We start from the raw sequence: 23,630 nt of genomic DNA on the forward strand, positions 1-23,630 counted from the left end.
ATTAGGGCAGTGCACCCGGAGTCCACAGGCTGAGCACTGCATTCCCTTACACTCTGCCCCCAGCCCCTGGATAGCACTGCGGCCAAGTCCTGCTGAGATCCCCAGACCAACATCCCCATTATACAAACCTCCCTCAGGATATCTCCTCAGTTTCTAACCAGAATCCCCAGCAAAACACTCTCTAGTTGTAAACTCCACTGACGCTCCTCCCACAGGAAAGTCTGGTCACATGGGCATGACGTCACCAGAGGTCCTTTAGCCCACTAGGAAATAGCATCTACGGTAGTCCTGGAGCAGCAGCTGCGGATCGCATGGGGTGAAGGGAAGGAGAGCTCCTCGTCCTGTGCGGTGGATTTACAGCCCGCAGCGTCAGCCGGCACCCCGCCCCCGTCGCAGCGGTAAGTCTCATTCTCACACGTGGGGAGGGGGGTGTGTAAATGTGTCATCCCTGTTATTTCTGTGAAACCCCCTCCCCCGGGGCCGCCGATGTGACATGCGGGCTGCACTGCAGCAGGCGTCCTCTGGTGACCGCAGTCCCGGGAGCTCTGTGTCGGTATGCCCTCAGCCTATTATTATTTCCTTTGTAATCCCCTCCTCCACTTCCTTCTCCGCCGAGGCGCAGGAAGGTCGCTCTGCGCCGTCTCTCTAATGCTTCTAGTCGCACAGAAGCTGCTGATTTTATAGTAGAAGATTAGAAAGCATTGGGACATGTAGTGCAGTGCTGTCCAGAACTACTACTCTCAGCACGCAGAAGGCTGCCAGGGCCGGCTGGGAGTAGTAGTGTAGCCACCACTGCATAATGATGGGAATGAAGGCTTTGCTGCCAGTCTGATTCATGACTCTGCAGGGAAATGTGCAATTCCATCCAGTGCCTCCTCTGTCCCGCCTGATGTCTGCCCCTCTTGCCCTTTGGCCCCATTCCATCTCCCGATACCTCAGAGATCAGGATCGTTCACCACCGCTGATCTCCGAAAGGAAATGTGTGGCACAGCATTGGCCTTTGCTTAAAGGGGGGCAGTCCGGCACCAAACCAAATTTTAATTATGGCCCTGAATGTGATTATCATAATAGTTAAAAGCCTCCTACCTTGTCACTGGCCAAGGGTCCCATGCCCAGTCCCTCTGCCCATCGCCATGTGCCCCGTAGCTGCCAGTCACTGGACTCGGCAGTGACTTGCCCCTCTGCGGTATGTGACACTGGTGCATGTGACAACTGACAGGACAGGGGTGACTTTAAGTAGCAGGGACAAGACCCCTGGCGCTGGAGCAGAGTGCTGGTAAGTGGGTAGGTGGGTTTTCTTTTTTTTCTTCTAATCACTTTGAGGGCAAAAAATAAAAATTGCTTTGCGGACTGTAGTGGACGGGACTGGTAAATGCAGCGCTGCTTTGCGGACTGGACAACCCCTTAAAGAGTGATGTATATCCATCCGTTGTGTAGTGGACGGGACTGGTAAACGCAGCGCTGTTAGCTAGTGCTCTCTTTCTTAGGCTAGGTCTACGCGGCGACATTTGTCGTGCGATCATTTTTATAATGATAGTCTATGGTGTCGCACTGCGACATGCTGTGACTGCGACGCGGCAGTCGCAAAAAATCCTTTCAAGATGGATTTTTCTGCGACTGTCGCATTGCGACACCATAGACCAGGGTTGGCTAACCTGCGGCTCTCCAGCTGTTGTAAAACTCCAACTCCAACCATGCCCTGCTGTAGGCAGTCTGGGCATGCTGGGAGTTGTAGTTTTGCAACAGCTGGAGAGCCGCAGGTTGGCCATACCTGCCATAGACTATCATTATAGAAATGGCTGTGCGTCAAAATGCCGCAGTGTAGTTGTGCCCTATCTGTCGCGCGACACGTCGTCGTGTAGACCTAGCCTTACACCATCCCTCAGCCGGTTTACTTTACACTGGCATTTTGGGCCAAAGAAATGGTAGGTATTTTATGATGCCTGTTAGCCACGGCCCTTTTCTAGACACTTTTCAAAGCCGTCAAGTGCGAAGTGTCTAAAACGCGTAGTAAACTTGCCACATATGCCACTTTTTGCGTCCAGTTTTCTCTAGACGTCTGATGCATTTTGTTTAGTAGTTCCCCCTCTATTGTCTCTGTAAATGTCAAATCTATTCCCAAACTGAATGAGGCGGATTTATCACCCCCCACACACACACACACACGCACCAGTTCCCAGCGGGACCAGCACATTTATCTTCATTGATGCCATATTTCAGACAGAAATTTAAGGAAGCTCTGAGCTGTCGTTGCTTTCAGTTTACGCGCGGACTGCCGGAGGATACGCCCAATTTGCTTCTCGCCATAAATTACTGTAGGCATATCCTCTGGCAGCGCAGAGGATATCAAGACGGTCTCATAATATATCTCTCTCATAATGTAGCCAGTATTGGGAAAATCCCAGTGTCCTACAGTGCTCAGACACTGGCATTATTATTCATCCCCCCCATCATTTAAAGGGGTGTTCCAGTTGTTTGAAGTTTTCCCCTATTCACAAAATAGGGGTTAAATATCAGATTGGTGGAGGTCCTACCACTTGGACCCCCACCGATTCGAGAACGGAGGCCCCGTACCCTCTAATGGAACGGTCAGTCACACTTGCTCATGGCTGCTCCTTTTATTCTATGGGTGTTCTGGAGATGACTGAGCAGCTGTCTCCAGAACTCCCATAGAAATAATTGGAGCGGCCGCGCACATGTCATCTCAGGGGGCGGGTACGGGGCCCCCCGTTCTCATCATTGGTGAGGGTCCTAGCAGTAGGACACCCACTAATCTAATAGTTACCCCTTTGACATGCGAGGCCACTCTGATCAGCCCATGAACACTCCCTGAATCTCCTGGAAATGCCCTCATGGGGGGAACACATCTGCCTGGGCCTTCTCCCTTTGAGGTGCGTTTCCTACAATGTTGGTAGCTATAACTTTAGGCGACTTGTTATGGGGATTCAGAGTGTTGAGGGAGAAGGCGCTAATGGACACAGACGCAGGGGCTGGAGAAAAATGTCAGAGGTAAGTACTTTTAATATTTTCTTCATTTTGGTGCCTTGTGAAACCACTCAGGACTGCTTCACATGAGCATATTCAGTGCTGTGATACTCTCCACCGCTTTATAATGATATATAGGCCTCATGCACACATCCGTATTTTTTTCTGCACTTTTGATGCGGACCTGTTCATTTCAGTTGGGTGCTGTGTGCTGTCCACATCTTTTGTCTGCATGTCCATCTCACAAAAAAAAGAATTCTTGTCCATTTTGTGGTCAAGTATAAGCATTTTGACAATGGGGCCTGCGGAAATTGCAGCATGCACATGGCAGGTATCCGTATTTTGCGGATCAACAGTTTGCGGACCTCAAAATACATATGGTCGTGTGCATGAGGCCTTAAAGGCAATGTACACCTTTGGGGACAATTTTTTAATGATTGCATTTTACTCATTTGGGGCTAATAATCATTTTTTTAATTGGTATTTATTAAAAATATTGAGGAGTAATTGTTTGTCTAGCTGTGTGACTAGTACTTTCACATTCACTTTGGTGATCTAATAAACCTTAGCTCTAAACTACTGAGAGGTAATCAACACTTACTAAAGCCACAGTCTTATCAGTAAGATAAGGATTGAGCTTTGAGTGTTTATAAGGTCAGAGAGCAGAGATAAGGAGCCGTTAGCTCCCTGCCTGACGGAGCAGAGAGGAAATTCAGATCCTGCTAGTAGAGCATCTCAGCCCTGTACAGAGAAAAGGACTCCATATTTTTGATAACGACAGACTGAAAAAAGTATTTTAAAGAGGACCTGACATGCCTGTTTTAATAGCTTCTTGTATTCTCCATGTAATAACAATTCTGGAGCATCTATTCTTATGGCTCTGTGTTGTGCCATTTCTTTCTTATTTCTACTAGAAGTTATGAATGAATTGCTATTGGCTCTCAGTAAGGGTACAGAGGGGAGGTAACAAGTTGGGTGGGGGGGGGGGGGGGGGTGTCCCTGCCCAGACCGAAAAGGGCAGCACTGATTGGATAGATTCAGTCTGGACAGGGACCCCCCATCTGGTTACCTCCCCTCTGTACCCAATAGCAATTCATTCATGAATTCTAGTAGAAAAAAATTAAAGAATGGCACAACACAGAGCCATAAGCAGAGATGCTCCAGAATTGTTATTACATGGGGAATACAAGAAGCTATTAAAACAGGCAGGTCAGGAGTGGGGAGAGGTCCTCTTAAGGCTCCATTCACACGTCCGCAAAATGTGTCCGCATCCTTTCCGCAATTTTGCGGAAAGGGTGCGGACCCATTCATTCTCTATGGGGACGGAATGTGCTGTCCGCATCCACATTTGCGGATCCGCACTTCCGCATCCGTGCTTCCGTTTCCGCAAAAAAATAGAACATGTCCTATTCTTGTCCGCAATTGCGGACAAGAACAGGCATATTCTATTATGTCGGCAATGTGCGGTCCGCAAAATGCGGAACACACATTGCCGCTTTCCGTGTTTTGCGGATCCGTGTATCCGCAAAACACATTGCGGACCTGTGAATGGAGCCTTAAGCTGATAATGCACTAATGAAAAAATTGACCCCAAAGGTGTACACAGCCTTTAAAGGTGTTATCCAGGTCGTGACGCAATCCCATGTGGCGGCCACTTCTGGGATCACATGCTGTACATTGGGCATGCGATCCTAGCCTAGGGTTAGCACCTACAGCGCATGCATGAGTCTGAATCACATCCTGGAAGTGGCCACCACACGTGACCGCTGTGCACCCTGGATAACCCCTTTAAGGCCATTTGTATTTTGTGGTCAGCAAACCGCAGATCTGCAAAATACAGATATCAGCCGCGTGCATCGTGCAGTTTTGCTGCGCAACCCTGATGACCCCTTTTAAGGCCCCCTGCACACGACCGTATGGCTTTTTCAGTGTTTTGCGGTCCGTTTTTCACTGATCCGTTGTTCCGTTTTTTGTTTTCGTTTCTGTTCCGTTTTTCCGTATGGCATATACAGTATACAGTAATTACATAGATAAAATTGGGCTGGGCATAACATTTTCAATAGATGGTTCCGCAAGGAACGGAAACGGAAGACATACGGATGCATTTCCGTATGTGTTCAGTTTTTTTGCGGACCCATTGACTTGAATGGAGCCACGGAACGTGATTTGCGGGCAATAATAGGACATGTTCTATCTTTAAACGGAACGGAAATACGGAAACGGAATGCATACGGAGTACATTCCGTTTTTTTTGCGGAACCATTGAAATGAATGGTTCCGTATACGGAACGCAAAAAACGGCCAGTAAACGGGGGAAAAAAAAACGGTCGTGTGCAGGAGGCCTAATGCTGTGGATTCCTGCCCAACCTGTTATACTGCACTGTACTGATGACATTATCTGGTGGTGGTCAGGCAGGAGCACACAGCCGTACAAGGTCTCATGCACACGACCGTTGTTTTATTCCGTGTCCGTTGTTCCGTTTTTCGTGATTTTCTGTGGACCCATTGACTTTCAATGGGTCCGTTGCAAACTCGGCTAATGCACCTTTTGTCATCCGCATCCGTGGTTCCAGTCCATCAAAAAAATATAACCTGTCCTATTTTTTTCACGGAAAACGGTTTGCGGACCCATTCAAGTGAATGGGACCGTGAAAAAACGCGGAGGCACACTAGATTGTCGTCCGTGTCCGTTTTTTCCTATCATTTGCATGGCAAGCTTGACTAAGGCCCCTTTCACATGGGCGAGTATTCCGCGCGGATGCGATGCGTGAGTTGAACGCATTGCACCCGCACTGAATCCTGACCCATTCATTTCTATGGGGCTGTGCACACGATCAGTGATTTTTTTTTTTTACGCATCACTTGTGCTTTGCGTGAAAATCGCAGCATGTTCTATATTCTGCGTTTTTCACGCAACGCAGGCCCCATAGAAGTGAATGGGGCTGCGTGAGAATCTGCAAGCAAGCAAGTGCGGATGCGGTACGATTTTCACGCATGGTTGCTAGGAGACGATTGGGATGGGGACCCGATCATTATTATTTTCCCTTATAACATGGTTATAAGGGAAAATAATAGCATTCTGAATACAGAATGCATAGTAAAATAGCACTGGAGGGGTTAAATTTTTTTAAAAATAATATAACTCACTTTAATCCACTTGCTCGCGCAGCCGGCATCTCTTCTGTCTTCATCTTAGCTGTGTGCAGGAAAAGGACCTGTGGTGACGTCACTCCGGTCATCACATGATCCATCACCATGGTAAAAGATCATGTGACGGACCATGTGATGACCTGAGTGACGTCACCACAGGTCCTTTTCCTGCACACAGCTAAGATGAAGACAGAAGAGATGCCGGGCTGCGCGAGCAAGTGGATTATGGTGAGTTAAATTATTATTTTTTTTAACCCCTCCAGCGCTATTTTACTATGCATTCTGTATTCAGAATGCTATTATTTTCCCTTATAACCATGTTATAAGGGAAAATAATACAATCTACAGAACACCGATCCCAAGCCCGAACTTCTGTGAAGAAGTTCGGGTTTGGGTACCAAACATGCGCGATTTTTCTCACGCGAGTGCAAAACGCATTACAATGTTTTGCACTCGCGCAGAAAAATTGTGCATGTTCCCGCAACGCCCGTGTGAAACCAGCCTTAGACTTTTTTTTACTTTACTTTTATGTCTGGTGGTCCTCCAAAAATCAAGTTAGACACACGGAAACAAAAACGGATAACGGAACCCCGTTTTGCGGAACGGAACACAACAACGGTCGTGTGCATGAGGCCTTAATCATTCATGTCACAGGAGCAGGGTTCAGTCCAGGAAATACTGCTGTCACATGGAGAATATTTCACATACTGATTACGGTTGTGGGAAGATAAAAATGTTAACGCCTGTGTACTGAAACTACGTTCACTGATTGTGAGTGACACGTGAAGATCGCTACTAGGGTGTGGACATCGGTGTGTCGCCTGGTTTCTGCATCCAAACAATGCAGTGCTTCTATGACTCCATATGACAGGTTATTCTCCCACAGGAGCAGTGCATCTAGAGGAGAATGTCTTTGCAATATGGCTTCAAATGAAGCACGTCACAAATGTTTTCTATTGAATTCTCTGTATCTGATGCAAATGGCATTTTTTTCCCCCACTGATCACATCCGCACCTATGAAATCAGCCTAAGGCCTCATGCCCACGACAGTGTTTTTTCACTGTCAGCGATTTGGCTTCAGTGGTCCGTGTCCGATTTTGCTTCAGTTGTGTTTCCTTGTGTCTTCCTTTTTTTTTTTGTCTGACAGGGGGGAAAAAAGGAAGGTTAATGAAAAGTGTAATTTTATTGCACCAAGGTCTTGTAGAAAAAAACCGGACGCGGATGACATACCAGTTGTGCATCCGTTTTTGTTTTTTTTGACGGACCCATTGACTTGAATGGGTCCGTCCTCCGTTTTCCACTGACAAGAATAGGACAGGTTATATTTTTTTGACGGACTGGAATCACGGATCACGGACGCGGAGAAAAAACGGAGGACTATCAGTTTTTTTTCACAGCTCCATAGAAATTAATGGGACCTCCGCTAAACTGTGAAAAATGAGGGAACGGATGCACACAACGGTCGTGTGCATGAGGCCTAGGGATTCAGATTACATACTGAACAGAGTTGAGTGAGAGAGAAGCAGAGAGATATACAGATGTTACTACGGCTAATAGTGTCTCGCAGCTACTGGATTCACATCTACACTGCTCTGTACTCTATAAGGCTCATATGCTGCATCTGCTTCCCTGTATATGAGGGTGGGATGGGGAGCAGGATGTCCTCCCTGTGTGGGCTGTGTATAGGAGATCACATAGCAGCTAGTCCGGCCCTGCAAAGGGTAAAACTGGTTATAAAGTTTATATAAAAATCATGTAACGGCCAGATATAATTTTATTACACACAACAGCTAATTCTGAAAAATCCCTGTAACAACATGTTCATCTTAGGGTCCATTCACACGTCCGTTTCCGTTCCGATTTAAATCGGAAGGTTTTTACGGATCCATTAATTTCAATTGCCTCTGCAAAAATGCAGACACCAATCATAGTGCTGTCCGAATCACAGAATCCGTTCCGTTTTCCTATTTTCGAGTATGTGGATCCTGAAAAAAAATTAAGCTTGTCCTACTTTCTCTCCGTTTTTCAGGTCCGTTGTCCATTCAAGTCAATGGATCCGCATAAATGCGGATGACATGCACAAAAACCATCCGAATGTCATCCGATTTTGCGGATCCGTTGACAGGAAAATGGATGAAAAAAACCCCCTGAATAACGGAAACACGGAACGAATTCGGAAGCACTTTAGTAAAAAAACGAAAGGTTGTACTGAATAACGGATCCGCAAAAAAAAAGAACCTTTATCTGGAAAGGTAAAAATAATGACGTGTGAATGGACCCTTAAAGGGGTTCTCCAGGAATAGTGAGTTTTTACCAAGTGCCCGCAGCCTGCCCCCATCAATAGTACTGTAGATTCATACTTGCCTGCTTCCCGCCTCTCCGGTACTCTACATTGCTGCTATCATGTGGCGCCAGAAGAAAACAAGCCAGGAACCAGAGCATGGAGGACCGGAGCAGGTAAGTATGAATCTTATGTTTACCGAGGCAGGCTACGGGCTCTTGGTAAAACTCTATATTCCCGGAGAACCCCCTTAAACTGTAGTTATGTGTCCTGGAATACACAGTATGCCAGATTACACGACTGCATAGTTTTTAAGTGCGGACAGATTGAGAAGTGTTTTCAGGATGCATACAGAGGTCTGTAATCTGTAGGGGTTAGAGATGAGCTAACTCTGATTACTTTGCCGGTTATGTAAGATATTTTAATACATGTAGCATAATACATGAGGCCACAGTCTGGGAGTCCATATTACTTAAGACATCACAGGGTCTGTGTGTAAAAAGTACAAACTGTTCCCACCCACATATTCTGCCTCATCATGTCTAAATTGTGGCAAGTGAAGCTAGCACAGAGGTCACTTGGCAGGTTCCTCAGCGACATATTGAAGGTGGGATCATTGAGCGCGGCATACTTGATGCTCTGTCTATTTCTTAAAGGGGTTATCTGCATTTTTAAAAATTCTTTAATGGTCTCCCCCTTTATGTTAAAAATATTCCTACCAGGCCAGTGCTGTGCTTCCCATTGTAATTGCGTTGCGGGCGCTTCATGGATCACGTGCCAGGATCCTCGCCTGGTTACAACCTGAGATCACAGTGCCTGAGGCTACCTGACTGCGCAGGCGCAATCCACCTACAACGCGAGTTGTAACTGGGTTAGGATCACATGCTGAATGTATGTCACGTGTTTCAGGAAGTGCCCACAACAGAATTACACCAATTACGCTGCTGGCCTGTTAGGAATATTTTTGACATTATTAATGTTAGTGTTTGACCACGTAAGGGGGGACTTTAAAAAACATGAGGATAATCCCTTTAAAGGAATACTAAATATGGAAAATGCACACAAAAAATAATAATAATCTCAGCACTTCCTCCCTTCATCTTTTCTTTTTCTCTTCATACTATTGTAATTAAAACAAAAAAAAATTTGTGTCCCAGGAGCTCAGCCATGTCCCACCTCCTCCTCCTCCTCTGTAAGCCCCCCCTACTCTGCCCTTTCTGCAGTAGAATAAAAAGATTAAGCTCCACCCCCTTGGCTAAGCCATGGCCACCAGCTGAAGACAGAGATGAGCAGAAGATTAACCCTTTTGTTCTGTTCACATTTTCTACAAGACTATAGATCATGATGAAAACACTGTGCAAACTGACAAACAGTGAAGGCAACTGTATTTCTTCTTCACTTTTATCATACGTTTCTATGTTTAGTGTTCTTTTTACACACATAATGTGAATATTCATTATTTTGTCTTTTCATGTGTAGGGAAATATTGTGGATATGCTGTCAACTCGGCATGTGATGAATTAAAGGAGTATTCCAGGACCTTAATATTGATGACCTATCCTTGTAGGAGTTGTCCATCTTTGGGGGGGAGGGGGGTCTTTCTGCTAAACCCCTAATTATGTTTCTGGACCTTCGAAGGGAAGCGTACTTGCCAGTTCCCCGCTGCTGGGTTCCAGCTCTTTTGGGCTCCCGTCACTGCCACACTCTGGTTTCTGCTTGTAAACTTCCTGATTGACAGGAGTTCATGTGTCCGCTGCAGCCAGTCACGTCGCTGGGTTACATGACACGTCACCACTGTGGCCAGTGATTGGCTGCAGCGGCCAGGTGATTACTAACAGGACGTGCGGGGAACCAAAAGAGGAGCAGGTAAGTATCCTTCCCTCCACAGGTCTAGTGACAAGGGGAGGTCTCTGAAAGTGCATCAGGCCTAGCAGAGCTCCATACACTGTGCAGTGGCCAGGAGGTGCAAGCTCAGTCATTTCCCCGCGCCTACACAGTGTATGGAGCTGTGCTAGTTCCGGCACCCTGGCTCCTGCAAACAGTTGTTCAGCCATGCCAGGAGTCTTTCACCAATTAAAGTCTAGAGCAGGGGTCAGCAGCCTCCAGCACTTCAGCTGTTTTTGAAACTACAACTCCCAGCATGCACATGTACTCAGCTGTACTTGGAGCTCCCAAAGAAGTGAATGGAGCATGCTGGGATTTGTAGTTTCACAACAGCTGAAGTTCCAGAAGTTGCTGATCCCCCTGGTCCAGAGGAAAAGCACAACTAGATTGCTAGGGACGGGGCCTTCTCTAATTATTTAAAGAAAGAAAGACTTGTAGTTTCTAACTGTACTTGTGATTGGGAATTTTATAATTCAACCACCAGTTGAGCGGGCAAAATATCAGCGAGCAGGAATGGCGCTGTAGCCTCTAGAAAGTGTTTAATCTGAAACGTCCTCCCTGCAATCGCCTTCCAGTGACAGATCTCTCATCTTCTATTGTCTAGCCTGGAGTTTGTACCTTTATTTGCCTTTCCGCCTGGCGGTGGTTTTCAGGTACCCAGTTACAAGTTGCTCTATAGTGTATGGATTTAAAGGTGTATGGTGCCTTTAAAAAATTCTTAGGTTAGGGCTACAATTTTTATAACGATAGTCAATGGTGTCGCATTGCCACACGACAGTTGGATTTTTGCGTGACTGTCGCAGTGCGACACCATTGACTATATCATTATGAAAAAGGCTATGAGCTGTGCGCTACGATTGGCCAGCGCTGCAGCAAGGGACAACCCTAATACAAAAACTCTGCCCAGTACAACAGAGGGAGCTGCACACACCGGAGCCTATACCGGGCGAACGGAGCGGCGCCCAGACATACTAGTAAGTGCAGGGGGACCCCTGGGCGCCGCTCTGCCCACTGATATAGTTAGTTTTTAGTTTTTAAACTAGTGAAAGGTCCTCTTTAACAACATGACATTACCTAGAGACAGGCAGCCATGTGAATACACACAGTAATGTAGTTACTGTATTAACAATAAAATGATTCCTCCGCCAGCCCTAGTTACTTAGGTGCTGGATCAGCAGACATCCATGTGCTATGTCAGACACATACTGTATGTCAGGGGTTATATGATGTGAAGGATGTCACATGACTGATGCCATGGAAAAGTCGTGTATCATTGGTGGCGCAGTGCGCCCGCCCCTCCTCCGCCCCTCTCTTCTCATTGGTGGCAGCTGCAGCACAGGGGGGAGGGAGGACTGCTTCCTTCTCCCCGTGCTGCTGAGGGAACATGAGCGCGCTGAGAGCAGTGCGCTGACTGCACTCATGATCAGAGATACTAGATGGCGCAGCAGCGCAGCCCAGTATCGAAAAAATGGAAATCCCGGTATCGTATCGATACCGGGACAAAAGTATCGATTGGGTATCGAAATTTCGATACCCGCAACAACCCTAGGCTATACCATTCTACTGCATATAGGGGTCAACTGCCTGATATAAGAAAAGTATGTATGCAGAATACATTTATATTAGAAACATTTTTGACCTCCTACTACATAATCAAATAAAAAAATAAAAACGGTAATACCCCTTTAATAGGTTAAACCATTATTGAACTTGTGGTATCTTTATAGTTAGATGATGTAGCAGGGATTATTTCTCAGGCTAAATTAATCATATCAAGTAATAAGGGAAAATGTGCACCCCACCCCCATTAATGTATTTTTCCAGAATATTATGAAACGAAAGACTGTTCTGAAAAATATATAGTATTCCAGTTACTGAAAGTTTTGTTGCTGGAAATCTCACACATACTGTCACGTGGACAGGCCTCATTCCATAACTCTCAGTGGTGGATAAGCCTCTTTCAGCTTACAAAGCTTGTAAACTTGAAGTCCCTGGGGTTGCAATGCTCAGAATAGGTCATTAATCTGGCAGTCTGACTCCTGACACCCATGCCGATCAGCTGTTTGAAGAGGTCACAGTGCTTTGGTGAGTGCTGCGGCCTCTTTTTATTCTGTCACGGGGCCTATGTGCAGCTCATGCCAATTCAAGTGAATGGGCCAGGGCTGCAATACCAAACACAGCCACTATACAATGTAAGGCACTGTGCTTGGTAAATTGAGAAGGCCGCAGCATTCACCAGACCGCCACACCTGATTGGCTCGGGTGCTGGGAGTTGGACCCCTACTGATCAAATATTGGCGACCTATCCTGAGTATAGAACATCATCAATATTCTGAAAACCCATTTAAGAATTTGAATCATCAGTATTTTACTCATGGAAAACCCCTTTAGTAATCCTCAGTTTCCGGAAAGGAGCTAATCATCTGTTCACTATTTGGTGTAAACTCATAATTTGCCATGTCACTGTCTGATGTGAAGAGAACAAGGGCCAGACCCACAGACCTCAAGCGTTATCCATTACTTGGAATCAGTAGCAAGTAAGGGAGCTATGTAGACCTGGCTAAAGGTGTCAATATGGGTGTGCAACCAAACTTGTAGCCTGTATACCTCTACCATCTACTGTATGTGCACAAAAAATCTGCATGAAGGCTGTTATTCAAGTCTTATTCTTTTATGCACTCTGTTCGTTACATCTTTTTTGCTATTTTGCCTCCTAATGACATTACAAGGTTTCCTAAGTGAATAAATCCTGCCATTTAGATCAAACATGTTCATAAAGCCATCTAGTCCCTCCAGATGCCCAGAGCCTCCTTATGGTCTCCTCCCTCAGACTGGTATATGTTGTTCTATAGAAAGAGAGCTTTTATATCGATACACATAGGTTTCAGTGACCTACGTCAAGGGATTTACATTCAGAGTATGTACTGGTAGATTTTCCCAGCATATGCGCTAGACAAAAATAATCGGAAACAAAACGGTGGACAGAAGGTAGAAGCAGAAGGCTCCTTCCACTGTGTAGTGGCCATGCTGGAGTAGTACAGCTCAGCACAAGTGAATGGGAGCTGAGCTGCAATAACCCGGCATGACCACTACACTGTGGACGGAGCCTTTTGTTTCCACCTATTTCCAGTACCGATGGCTGCCAAAAACAGCTGATTGGCGGGGGTGCCAGGAGTCGGACTCTGCTGACCTGATTTTGATGACCTGTCCTCTGGATAGATCATCAGTATCTATTAGTACTCCTTTAAATGGCATAATGTAGCACTTATTTAAAGGATATGTATACTTTCCAGTGGGAGGAAGACCCACTTTCGGAAGGAGAGATCCCTGAGGGCAGTAAAAATTTCTACTTTGCCTCTGAGATGTCGGGTCTCCTAAAAGCTGTAAGAGCCACCATGGGGGTGAAGGACGTTCAAAAACCTCACTCCATATAAGAGGAGATGTTTGGGGGTCTAAGGACAAAAAGGGCCAGAGTGTTCCCAATTAACGAAAACATTCGGGACAGGATCTTAGAAGAATGGTCAGTCCCTGAAAGGAAACTAGGGGTGTCCAGAGAGTACAAGAACCACCTGTTGTTTGACCCATCTGAGTCAAAATTATTTGACGAGATCCCCAAAATAGACGTACAAGTGGCTAAGGTCAATAAAAAAACCTTGTTGCCCTTCGAGGACGCATCACAATTGAGAAATTCCATGGAGAGAAAAGCTGATGGCTTATTACGTAAATCTTGGGAGGCGTCTATGTTTAATCTCAAATCTAACATTGCTGCGACTTCGGTAGCGAAGTCTATGTACCTTTGGTTGAACGAGTTAGAATCCCATTTGAAGAATAAGACCCCCAGGGAGGAAATAATAAACTCTATCCCTCTCCTTAAATCAGAAACAGCCTTCTTAGCGGATGCTTCCGCTGAGTCCATCAGATTTTCTGCCAAGGATGCAGGTCTCTCTAACGCGGCACGTCGTGCCCTTTGGGTGAAATCCTGGTCTGGGGACAAAACTTCGAAAATGAAGTTATGTTCTATCCCGTTTTCAGGTGAATACGTCTTTGGGCCAGTCCTAGACAAGATCCTGGAAAAGGCTTCAGATAAAAAGAAGGTATTTCCAGAGAATAGACCTTTTTTTATAGGAGGAAAATTCCCTTTCGTTCCTTTCAGGGACGAGAGATCCTACAGAGGGAAAGGGAAGTCAGGCAGCTGGAGTTAACCCTAAGGAGGAAAAGGGAAAGGGTTTCTCCTTAACCCCCAGAGTAAACCCAGTGATAAACAATGACGCCAGAGTGGGGGGAAGACTGAAGAATTTTCTCTGCCTGGGAAAAGATAACAACAAATCCCTGGGCCCAGGAAGTACTCAGGGCAGGCTACAAGATAGAATTTTCTTCAGTCCACCCCCAAGAACATTTTTTATATCAAATCTGGGGTCAGGGAAAGCTCTGAGCAGCATTTGGCAAAGTATCAAATACCTCATAGTCCTAGGAGTGGTAATTCAGGTCCCAGTCTCATAACAGGGCTGGGGATTTTACTCCAGTCTCTTTTCTGGTAAAAAAGAAGGAAGGGTCATTCCGTATGATTATAAATCTGAGGTTCCTCAACAAGTACATTGCCTACAGAAAATTCAGGATGGAATCCCTGGGATCCCTAACTCCCCTAATAAAAAAGAATGCATGGATGTGTACTATCACATCCCGATCCACCAAAATTTTTAAGATTTGCCATAAAAGACCAGCAAGGCAACACTTGCCATTTTCAATTTAAGGCTCATCTGTTTGGAATTTCCTCGGCTTCCAGAATATTCACCAAACTGGTCGAGATGGTTGCATTCTTGAGACAGAGCTGAATTTGATCCCCTATCTGGACGATTTCATACTAGTGGGAGATACGGTAGACCATTTGCTACCGGATATAGACACCCTTTTATTCAGGAAGAAGATCTGCTCTGTGAGAGAAGCTATAAGCTTGCTAGGAACATTGACAGCCTGTATCCCATCAGTAATGTGGAGGCAGCTGCATTCCCGTCCCATGCAGTCCTGGATTCTGGACATCTGGGACAAACAACAGAAGTCGCTAGATCGCAAGGTTCAAGTTCCAGGATATGTAAACGCCTCCTTAAACTGGTGGAAGGTGAACAGCAATCTCTCACAGGGAGTGGCCTGGAGGAAATCTCTGTATGTCCAGATCAAGACCGACACCAGTCGGGCTGGGGTGCAAAAATCGGGGACTCCTACCAGGGTTCCTGGGCCCTTTTGTTGAGCAGCCAATCCTCGAACTTCACGGATTTGAGCGCTGTGTGGGAAGCTTTAATGGTGGCGGAAGAGATTCTTCAGGATCACCACCTGAGGATCCTGTCAGACAATACAACGACAGTGGCTAACCTCTCACATCAAGGAGGAACTAAATCATAGAAGCTTCTAAGCCTTTCAAACTAAATATTCTACTGGGCAGAAAGGAACGTGAGGTCTATCTCAGCGACTTATCTCAAAGAGACTCTCAATCAGGAAGCGGACTACCTCAGCCATCATGCATTGGACCAAACCGAATGGTCCCTAAATCTGGAAGTCTTCAGGATGATAGCAGACAGATGGGGGACACCAGACATAGACTTGTTTGCGTCAAAAGACAACAAAAAAGTGAACAGATTCTGTTCCCTGGATCCCAGGGGCAATCCCTGTATGATAGACGCATTCGCCACGACATGGAATTGGAACCTGTGTTATGCATTTCCCCCCCGATACCGATTTATTCCGAGAGTAATTCAGAAAATCCTTCAAGAGAATCCGACCGTCATCCTTGTAATCCCTTTCTGGCCAAAAAGGAGTTGGTTCTCCTCCTCCTTCAAAAGACTCTCAATCTCCGAACCATGGTCTCTTCCTCTCAGGAAAGATCTTCTACAGTCGTGGCCAAAAGTTTTGAGAATTACATAAATATTGAAAATTGGAAAAGTTGCTGCTTAAGTTTTTATAATAGCAATTTGCATATACTCCAGAATGTTATGAAGAGTGATCAGATGAATTGCATAGTCCTTCTTTGCCATGAAAATTAACTTAATCCCCAAAAAACCTTTCCACTGCATTTCATTGCTGTCATTAAAGGACCTGCTGAGATCATTTCAGTAATCGTTTTGTTAACTCAGGTGAGAATGTTGACGAGCACAAGGCTGGAGATCATTATGTCAGGCTGATTGGGTTAAAATGGCAGACTTGACCTGTTAAAACGAGGGTGATGCTTGAAATCATTGTTCTTCCATTGTTAACCATGGTGACCTGCAAAGAAACGCGTGCAGCCATCATTGCGTTGCATAAAAATGGCTTCACAGGCAAGGATATTGTGGCTACTAAGATTGCACCTCAATCAACAATTTATAGGATCATCAAGAACTTCAAGGAAAGGGGTTCAATTCTTGTTAAGAAGGCTTTAGGGCGTCCAAGAAAGTCCAGCAAGCGCCAGGATCGTCTCCTAAAGAGGATTCAGCTGCGGGATCGGAGTGCCACCAGTGCAGAGCTTGCTCAGGAATGGCAGCAGGCAGGTGTGAGCACATCTGCACGCACAGTGAGGCGAAGACTTTTGGAAGATGGCCTGGTGTCAAGAAGGGCAGCAAAGAAGCCACTTCTGTCCAAAAAAAACATCAGGGACAGATTGATCTTCTGCAGAAAGTATGGTGAATGGACTGCTGAGGACTGGGGCAAAGTCATATTCTCCGATGAAGCCTCTTTCCGATTGTTTGTGGCATCTGGAAAAAGGCTTGTCCGGAGAAGAAAAGGTGAGCGCTACCATCAGTCCTGTGTCATGCCAACAGTAAAGCATCCTGAGACCATTCATGTGTGGGGTTGCTTCTCATCAAAGGGAGTGGGCTCACTCACAATTTTGCCCAAAAACACAGCCATGAATAAAGAATGGTACAAAAACACCCTCCAACAGCAACTTCTTCCAACAATCCAACAACAGTTTGGTGAAGAACAATGCATTTTCCAGCACGGTGGAGCACCGTGCCATAAGGCAAAAGTGATAACTAAGTGGCTCGGGGACCAAAACGTTGATATTTTGGGTCCATGGCCTGGAAACTCCCCAGATCTTAATCCCATTGAGAACTTGTGGTCAATCCTCAAGAGGCGGGTGGACAAACAAAAACCCACTAATTCTGATAAACTCCAAGAAGTGATTATGAAAGAATGGGTTGCTATCAGTCAGGAATTGGCCCAGAAGTTGATTGAGAGCATGCCCAGTCGAATCGCAGAGGTCCTGAAAAAGAAGGGCCAACACTGAAAATACTGACTCTTTGCATAAATGTCATGTAATTGTCGATTAAAAGCCTTTGAAATGTATAAAGTGCGTGTAATTATATTTCACTACATCACAGAAACAACTGAAACAAAGATCTAAAAGCAGTTTAGCAGCAAACTTTGTGAAAACTAATATTTGTGTCATTCTCAAAACTTTTGGCCATGACTGTACATCAGGGCCCCATCCTACATCCCCAACAGCCTGGATCCTGAGGTTGAAATACTGGCGTCAAGGGCTTTCAGATAAGGTCATAGTTACTCTCAGGGCCAGTAGGAAAAAGGTGACATCGGCCATATACCTAAAAATCTGGAAGAGGTTCTGTTCTTGGTCGGGGGATTCTTCTCCTAACATGGTTAGACCTAAGATTTAACAAATCTTTCTTCAACAAGGTCTAGAATTAGGTCTTAGACCATCTACTCTTAAGGTACAAGTATCGGCACTCAGCTGTTTCTTTGATGCGGACTTGGCAAGCCATAGATGGATCAGAAGATTCATGAGAGCGGCAGCAAGACTGTGGCCCACATTAAAATCGTGAGTTCCTCCCTGGAACCTCAATAACGTTTTACACGGCCTAACTGTGAGTCCGTTTGAACCTCTGGAAAACTGTCCTCTCACATTTCTATCTTTCAAGACAGCATTTCTGATTGCGATCACCTCAGCAAGGAGGCTGGTTGAACTACAAGCGATCTCAATTAGGGAGCCCTATCTTAGAATCTTGGAGGATAGGATAGTACTCAGACTAGACCCAGGGTTCCTTCCCAAGGTAATTTCTGACTTCCACAGAGATCAAGAGATCATTTTGTAATAATCCCAAAAATAGGGGGGAGAGTTAATTTTTACACCTTACACGTTAGACGTGTGGTTTTAAAATACTTGTAGGTCACAAAAAACTTCAGGAAGTCTGATTAGTCTTCTGGTTCAGTTCTCGGGAAAGAACAAAGGAATGAGGTTGTCCAAATCTTCCATAGCTAGGTGGATTAAGTGCACAATTTCTCATTGTTATACAGTTTGGGGGTTTCTTGTCCAGCTAACTTAAAAGCGCTATGTCCTCTTCATAGGCCGAACGAGCTGGTGCCCCTTGGAAGACATTTGTAGGGCGGCAACCTCCAGTGTACATACCGTTTTTATAAAGCATTACCGCTTAGATTTTTCAAATACTGCTGATCTGTCTTTTGGACGTAAAGTCCTTCGTTCAGTAGCCCTCCCTTGATATTATAATTTTGGATATCTCCTTGTGGCCGTCATGGTGATGATATGGAAAATCGGAATTAGACTTACCGGTAATTTGGTTTCCATGAGATCACCATGACGGCCTGTTATTCCCTAACAAATGTATTCTTACAATTTTTGTTATATTCTTTGTAACCTAAAGGACTTATACCCCCGTGACTAGGGTTGTCACAAAACCAAAATTTTGATTCATTCAGTTTCAGTCCCATAAAAAAGTTATGCAATACTCGATACCACGCAAATGAAAAACTAAATGCCAAAAAAAAGTGTGCACTCCGCAATTTATGTAACGTGCGGGCCATAATAGAACAGTCCTATCCTATTTTTTTAGGGGAGAAGGAGACAAAAAAAAAATTGAGAATCGTGTGTTTTTACATATTTTTTTTTTTCTGTTAAGGCGTTCACCACATAGGAGATATGTTTCAATACTTTAATAGTTTGGACTTTTTCAGACATGGCGATACTTAAGTTATTTTATTTTTTTATTGTTCCGCATTTGAGGGGTAAATTGCCTTGGTTCGCGGTATTGCCGCTTCCTGTCATTGAGACCGGGTGGTATGTGATACGGCCGGCACCCGCAGTCTATATTTGTATTGAGCCCCTCCCCTCCTCCTCACTATTACCTTCTCATTGGTGGCGCAGCGGCAGCCGGATCACAGTGGGGAGGGACTCTCTCCTTCTTAACTGTGCCTGGTGTAATGTGCGCCGGAAGTTTTAGAGGTATTCAGCACTGTGACATGTCTGCCCCTATGACGTCACTAAAATACCGCAGTAATTAAGAAATGGCGATATTATCATATTGTTTTTCTTAATACCGTGGTATATCGTTAATACCGGTTTATTGTCCAACCCTACCCACCCCTTAACACCGACCATAGGTTACAGTCCCCTTAACTCCCTTAACAGCTCCTTCTTGCCAGAGTGACGCCCTCAGGGCACCTTACTGGCTCATTTGCATACGAAATAAACTGGATTTTCAGAGGATAAAAACATCTATTGCTGAAACAAAGGCACATCTGGAAATAAGGTACGAAGTTCTATTAGGCCATGGCTTTACTTCAATAGCGATTATCCTGGTGACAAATTTCCTTTAAAGCTGACCTACAGTAGTGAAGAAAAATGGCTGGGTTGTTATGGAAACCTGGTGTAAAACTGTGTGTATGTGGAGACTAAGAGCCTACTAGCTTCTATTGACTGATCAGGGTCATGTGACCAGGCTTCTATTGGCTAATGCATTTTTTGGTAATATCTAAGGAACAGTATGTGCTACAGACCTGAGATCTGGTCTAAAACCTTCCTGGACACCTGATGTACCTTTTTGTGGTTGTAAATGTGACTGTGTGGATTCCTTTAGCGGACATACACATACATACACTCCTCTTTATCTATTAGATGCAGTATATAATTTAAAGGGTTTAATGAAATGTATTTTATGTTCTTGTAGTGACAATATTAGTAAAGCTGTGGTCACAATTGGTCAGTCTAGACCTTCACAAATGCTACATGGAATGCTACAACTGATTTTTACAAGACAGCAGGTCGAACCCTACCAGGCAGTATACCTGGTTTAATAGGATTGATCCTGCTGACATGTAAATGTTTAAAGGGGGATTCCGGTTGTTTCCACAGGATAGGGGATAACTATTGGATCAGTGGAGGGCCTACTGACCGTGAGAACCGGGCCCCGTACCCTGCAGCCCCCCTGAAATGAATAGAGTGGCCAGTCAGGCATACTTGCGGCTGCTCCATTAATTTTTATGGGATTGCAGAGTACAGCGCTTAGCTATCTCCGCAACTCCCATAGAGATGAATGTAGCGGCCACATGTATGTGCGACTGGCCGCTCCGTTTAATTCAGGGGCACTGCAGGGGGTACAGGACTCCTGTTCTCGTGAATGGTGGGGGTCCCAGCGGTAAGACCCTCGCTGATCAAATAGTTATCCCCTATCCTGTGGAATACCCCTTAAAGCTAGTCAATCTTTCTGAAGATTAAATGAAGGAAAAACGTTTATTTGTGGTTATTCTTCTTTTGAACTAACTTTACAAGGCCTCTGATTTTAGCCTTGTCTAAATGACTGGGTGCACCGTGTATGACCAGTTTTCGCGTCCTCCAGTGTATATGTAGGTGACTGGTAATTAAAATGCAGTCGTGAGTTATTTGTAACCTTACTGACGCTTCATAAATCAAATGAGAGCCTGTGTTTAATTTGTATATAAAGCCTCCAGGCTACTTGTGTGAAACTGCCTCATGAATGCGACTCCCCCAACAGGACTGACGGCTTGAGAAGCATCTAGACAAGGGATAGACAAAATGTTGTAGACATCATGCACACGGCTGCAATACACGGGCATCGGCCGTGTACACCCTGCATCACGGATGCGGACCCATTCACTTGAGTGGGTCCGCAATCCAGGAGGTGTGGTGCTGAACGGAAGCACGGATCCGAAGCCCACGGAAGCACTACGGGGTGCTTCCATGGTGTTTCTGACCGTGCCTCTACACCGCAAAAAAATAGAACGTGTTCTATTTTTTTTACGGTGTGGACGGTTTACAGACCCATTCAAGTTGAATGGGTCTCAGTCCGTCCCGCCCGCGCACGGATGTTGCCCGTGCATTGGGGACCACAAATTGCGGTCCCCAATGCACGGAACGGTCCCACAACGGCCGTGTGCATGAGCCCTGAATGGGAGCTTCACCCGTCCCGGCCACTACACAGTCAATGGAGAGGTGCAGTTCCGGCACCAGAAATTCTGAATACAGCTGATGGGGAGTGACGTGAGTCAGACCCCCTCCATTCTAATGTTGATGATTTAGCCATAGGTAATCAGTAAACAAGTCCCTGAAAACCCCTTTAAACTGTCCCCCCAGCTGTGATAAGTGAAGGCCCCTAGGAAAGTGCAAAGACATCCGTGCTTGCAGAAAGTACAGGTCCTTCTCAAAAAATTAGCATATTGTGATAAAGTTCATTATTTTCTGTAATGTACTGATAAACATTAGACTTTAATATATTTTAGATTCATTACACACAACTGAAGTAGTTCAAGCCTTTTCTTGTTTTAATATTGATGATTTTGGCATACAGCTCATGAAAACCCCAAATTCCTATCTCCAAAAATTAGCATATCATGAAAAGGTTCTCTAAACAAGCTATTAACCTAATCATCTGAATCAACTAATTAACTCTAAACACCTGCAAAAGATTCCTGAGGCTTTTAAAAACTCCCAGCCTGGTTCATTACTCAAAACCACAATCATGGGTAAGACTGCCGACCTGACTGCTGTCCAGAAGGCCATCATTGACACCCTCAAGCAAGAGGGTAAGACACAGAAAGAAATTTCTGAACGAATAGGCTGTTCCCAGAGTGCTGTATCAAGGCACCTCAGTGGGAAGGAAAAAGTGTGGCAGAAAACGCTGCACAACGAGAAGAGGTGACCGGACCCTGAGGAAGATTGTGGAGAAGGACCGATTCCAGACCTTGGGGGACCTGCGGAAGCAGTGGACTGAGTCTGGAGGAAGACTGGGGAGAGGGAAATGCCAAAATGCCTGAAGTCCAGTGTCAAGTACCCACAGTCAGTGATGGTCTGGGGTGCCATGTCAGCTGCTGGTGTTGGTCCACTGTGTTTTATCAAGGGCAGGGACAATGCAGCTAGCTATCAGGAGATTTTGGAGCACTTCATGCTTCCATCTGCTGAAAAGCTTTATGGAGATGAAGATTTCATTTTTCAGCACGACCTGGCACCTGCTCACAGTGCCAAAACCACTGGTAAATGGTTTACTGACCATGGTATTACTGTGCTCAATTGGCCTGCCAACTCTCCTGACCTGAACCCCATAGAGAATCTGTGGGATATTGGGAAGAGAAAGTTGAGAGACGCAAGACCCAACACTCTGGGTGAGCTTAAGGCCGCTATCGAAGCATCCTGGGCCTCCATAACACCTCAGCAGTGCCACAGGCTGATTGCCTCCATGCCACGCCGCATTGAAGCAGTCATTTCTGCAAAAGGATTCCCGACCAAGTATTAAGTGCATAACTGAACTTAATTATTTGAAAGTTGACTTCTTTTGTATTAAAAACACTTTTTTCTTTTCTCTAATTTTTGGAGATAGGAATTTTGGGTTTTCATGAGCTGTATGCCAAAATCATCAATATTAAAACAAGAAAAGGCTTGAACTACTTCAGTTGTGTGTAATGAATCTAAAATATATGAAAGTCTAATGTTTATCATTACATTACAGAAAATAATGAACTTTATCACAATATGCTAATTTTTTTAGAAGGACCTGTATACATGACTATTTGTCAGTCTACAGTAGATTGATCAACGCCTTTAACAGTGTCCGGAAACTTTAAAGGGGTTCTCCGGGCTTTTAATATTGATGACCTATCCTCACCTTGCGGGACAAGGTGTAATTTTTATTTTTATTTTTTTATGGCACCATTTAATTTACCATATTGTGTATTGGAAAACAGGAAAAAAATTCTTTGTGGGGTAAAATTGAAAAAAAAAAAAACACAACACAGTTCTGCCAAGGTTTTTTTGGTTTTGATATTATGATGTTCACTTTTCGCTAAAAATGACATGATGTCCTTATTCTGCTGGTCAATACAATTACAGCAATACCATATTTATATAGTTTTTAATTTGTTTTATTACTTAATAAAAATAAAAAAAACGTTGAAAAAAATTTAAATTTTCTTTGCATCGCTATCCTCTGGCAACCATAACTTTTTTATTTATTTTATATTTCCCTCTACATAGCTGTATGAGGGCTTGTTTTTTTGCGGGACGAACTGTAGTTTTTATCGGTACCATTTTTGGGGTAC

At 44.9% G+C, this 23,630-nt stretch overlaps 1 protein-coding gene across 4 annotated transcripts in view; it reads left to right on the forward strand.

The window, feature by feature from the left end:
* Positions 1-234: 234 nt before the first annotated feature.
* Positions 235-23,630, forward strand: part of BCLAF3 (BCLAF1 and THRAP3 family member 3) — a 101,234-nt gene continuing 77,838 nt past the window's right edge. For 2 of the 4 annotated variants that reach the window (XM_040423671.1, XM_040423670.1), the window contains exon 1: positions 235-398. The gene's annotated coding sequence lies outside the window, so the exon portion shown is untranslated. The remainder of the gene's footprint in view (positions 399-23,630) is intronic. The other 2 variants (XM_040423669.1, XM_040423672.1) reach the window with 2 other exon arrangements.

This window comes from Bufo bufo, chromosome 3 (assembly GCF_905171765.1).
Source record: "Bufo bufo chromosome 3, aBufBuf1.1, whole genome shotgun sequence".
In the NCBI taxonomy this organism is placed as follows: domain Eukaryota; kingdom Metazoa; phylum Chordata; class Amphibia; order Anura; family Bufonidae; genus Bufo; species Bufo bufo.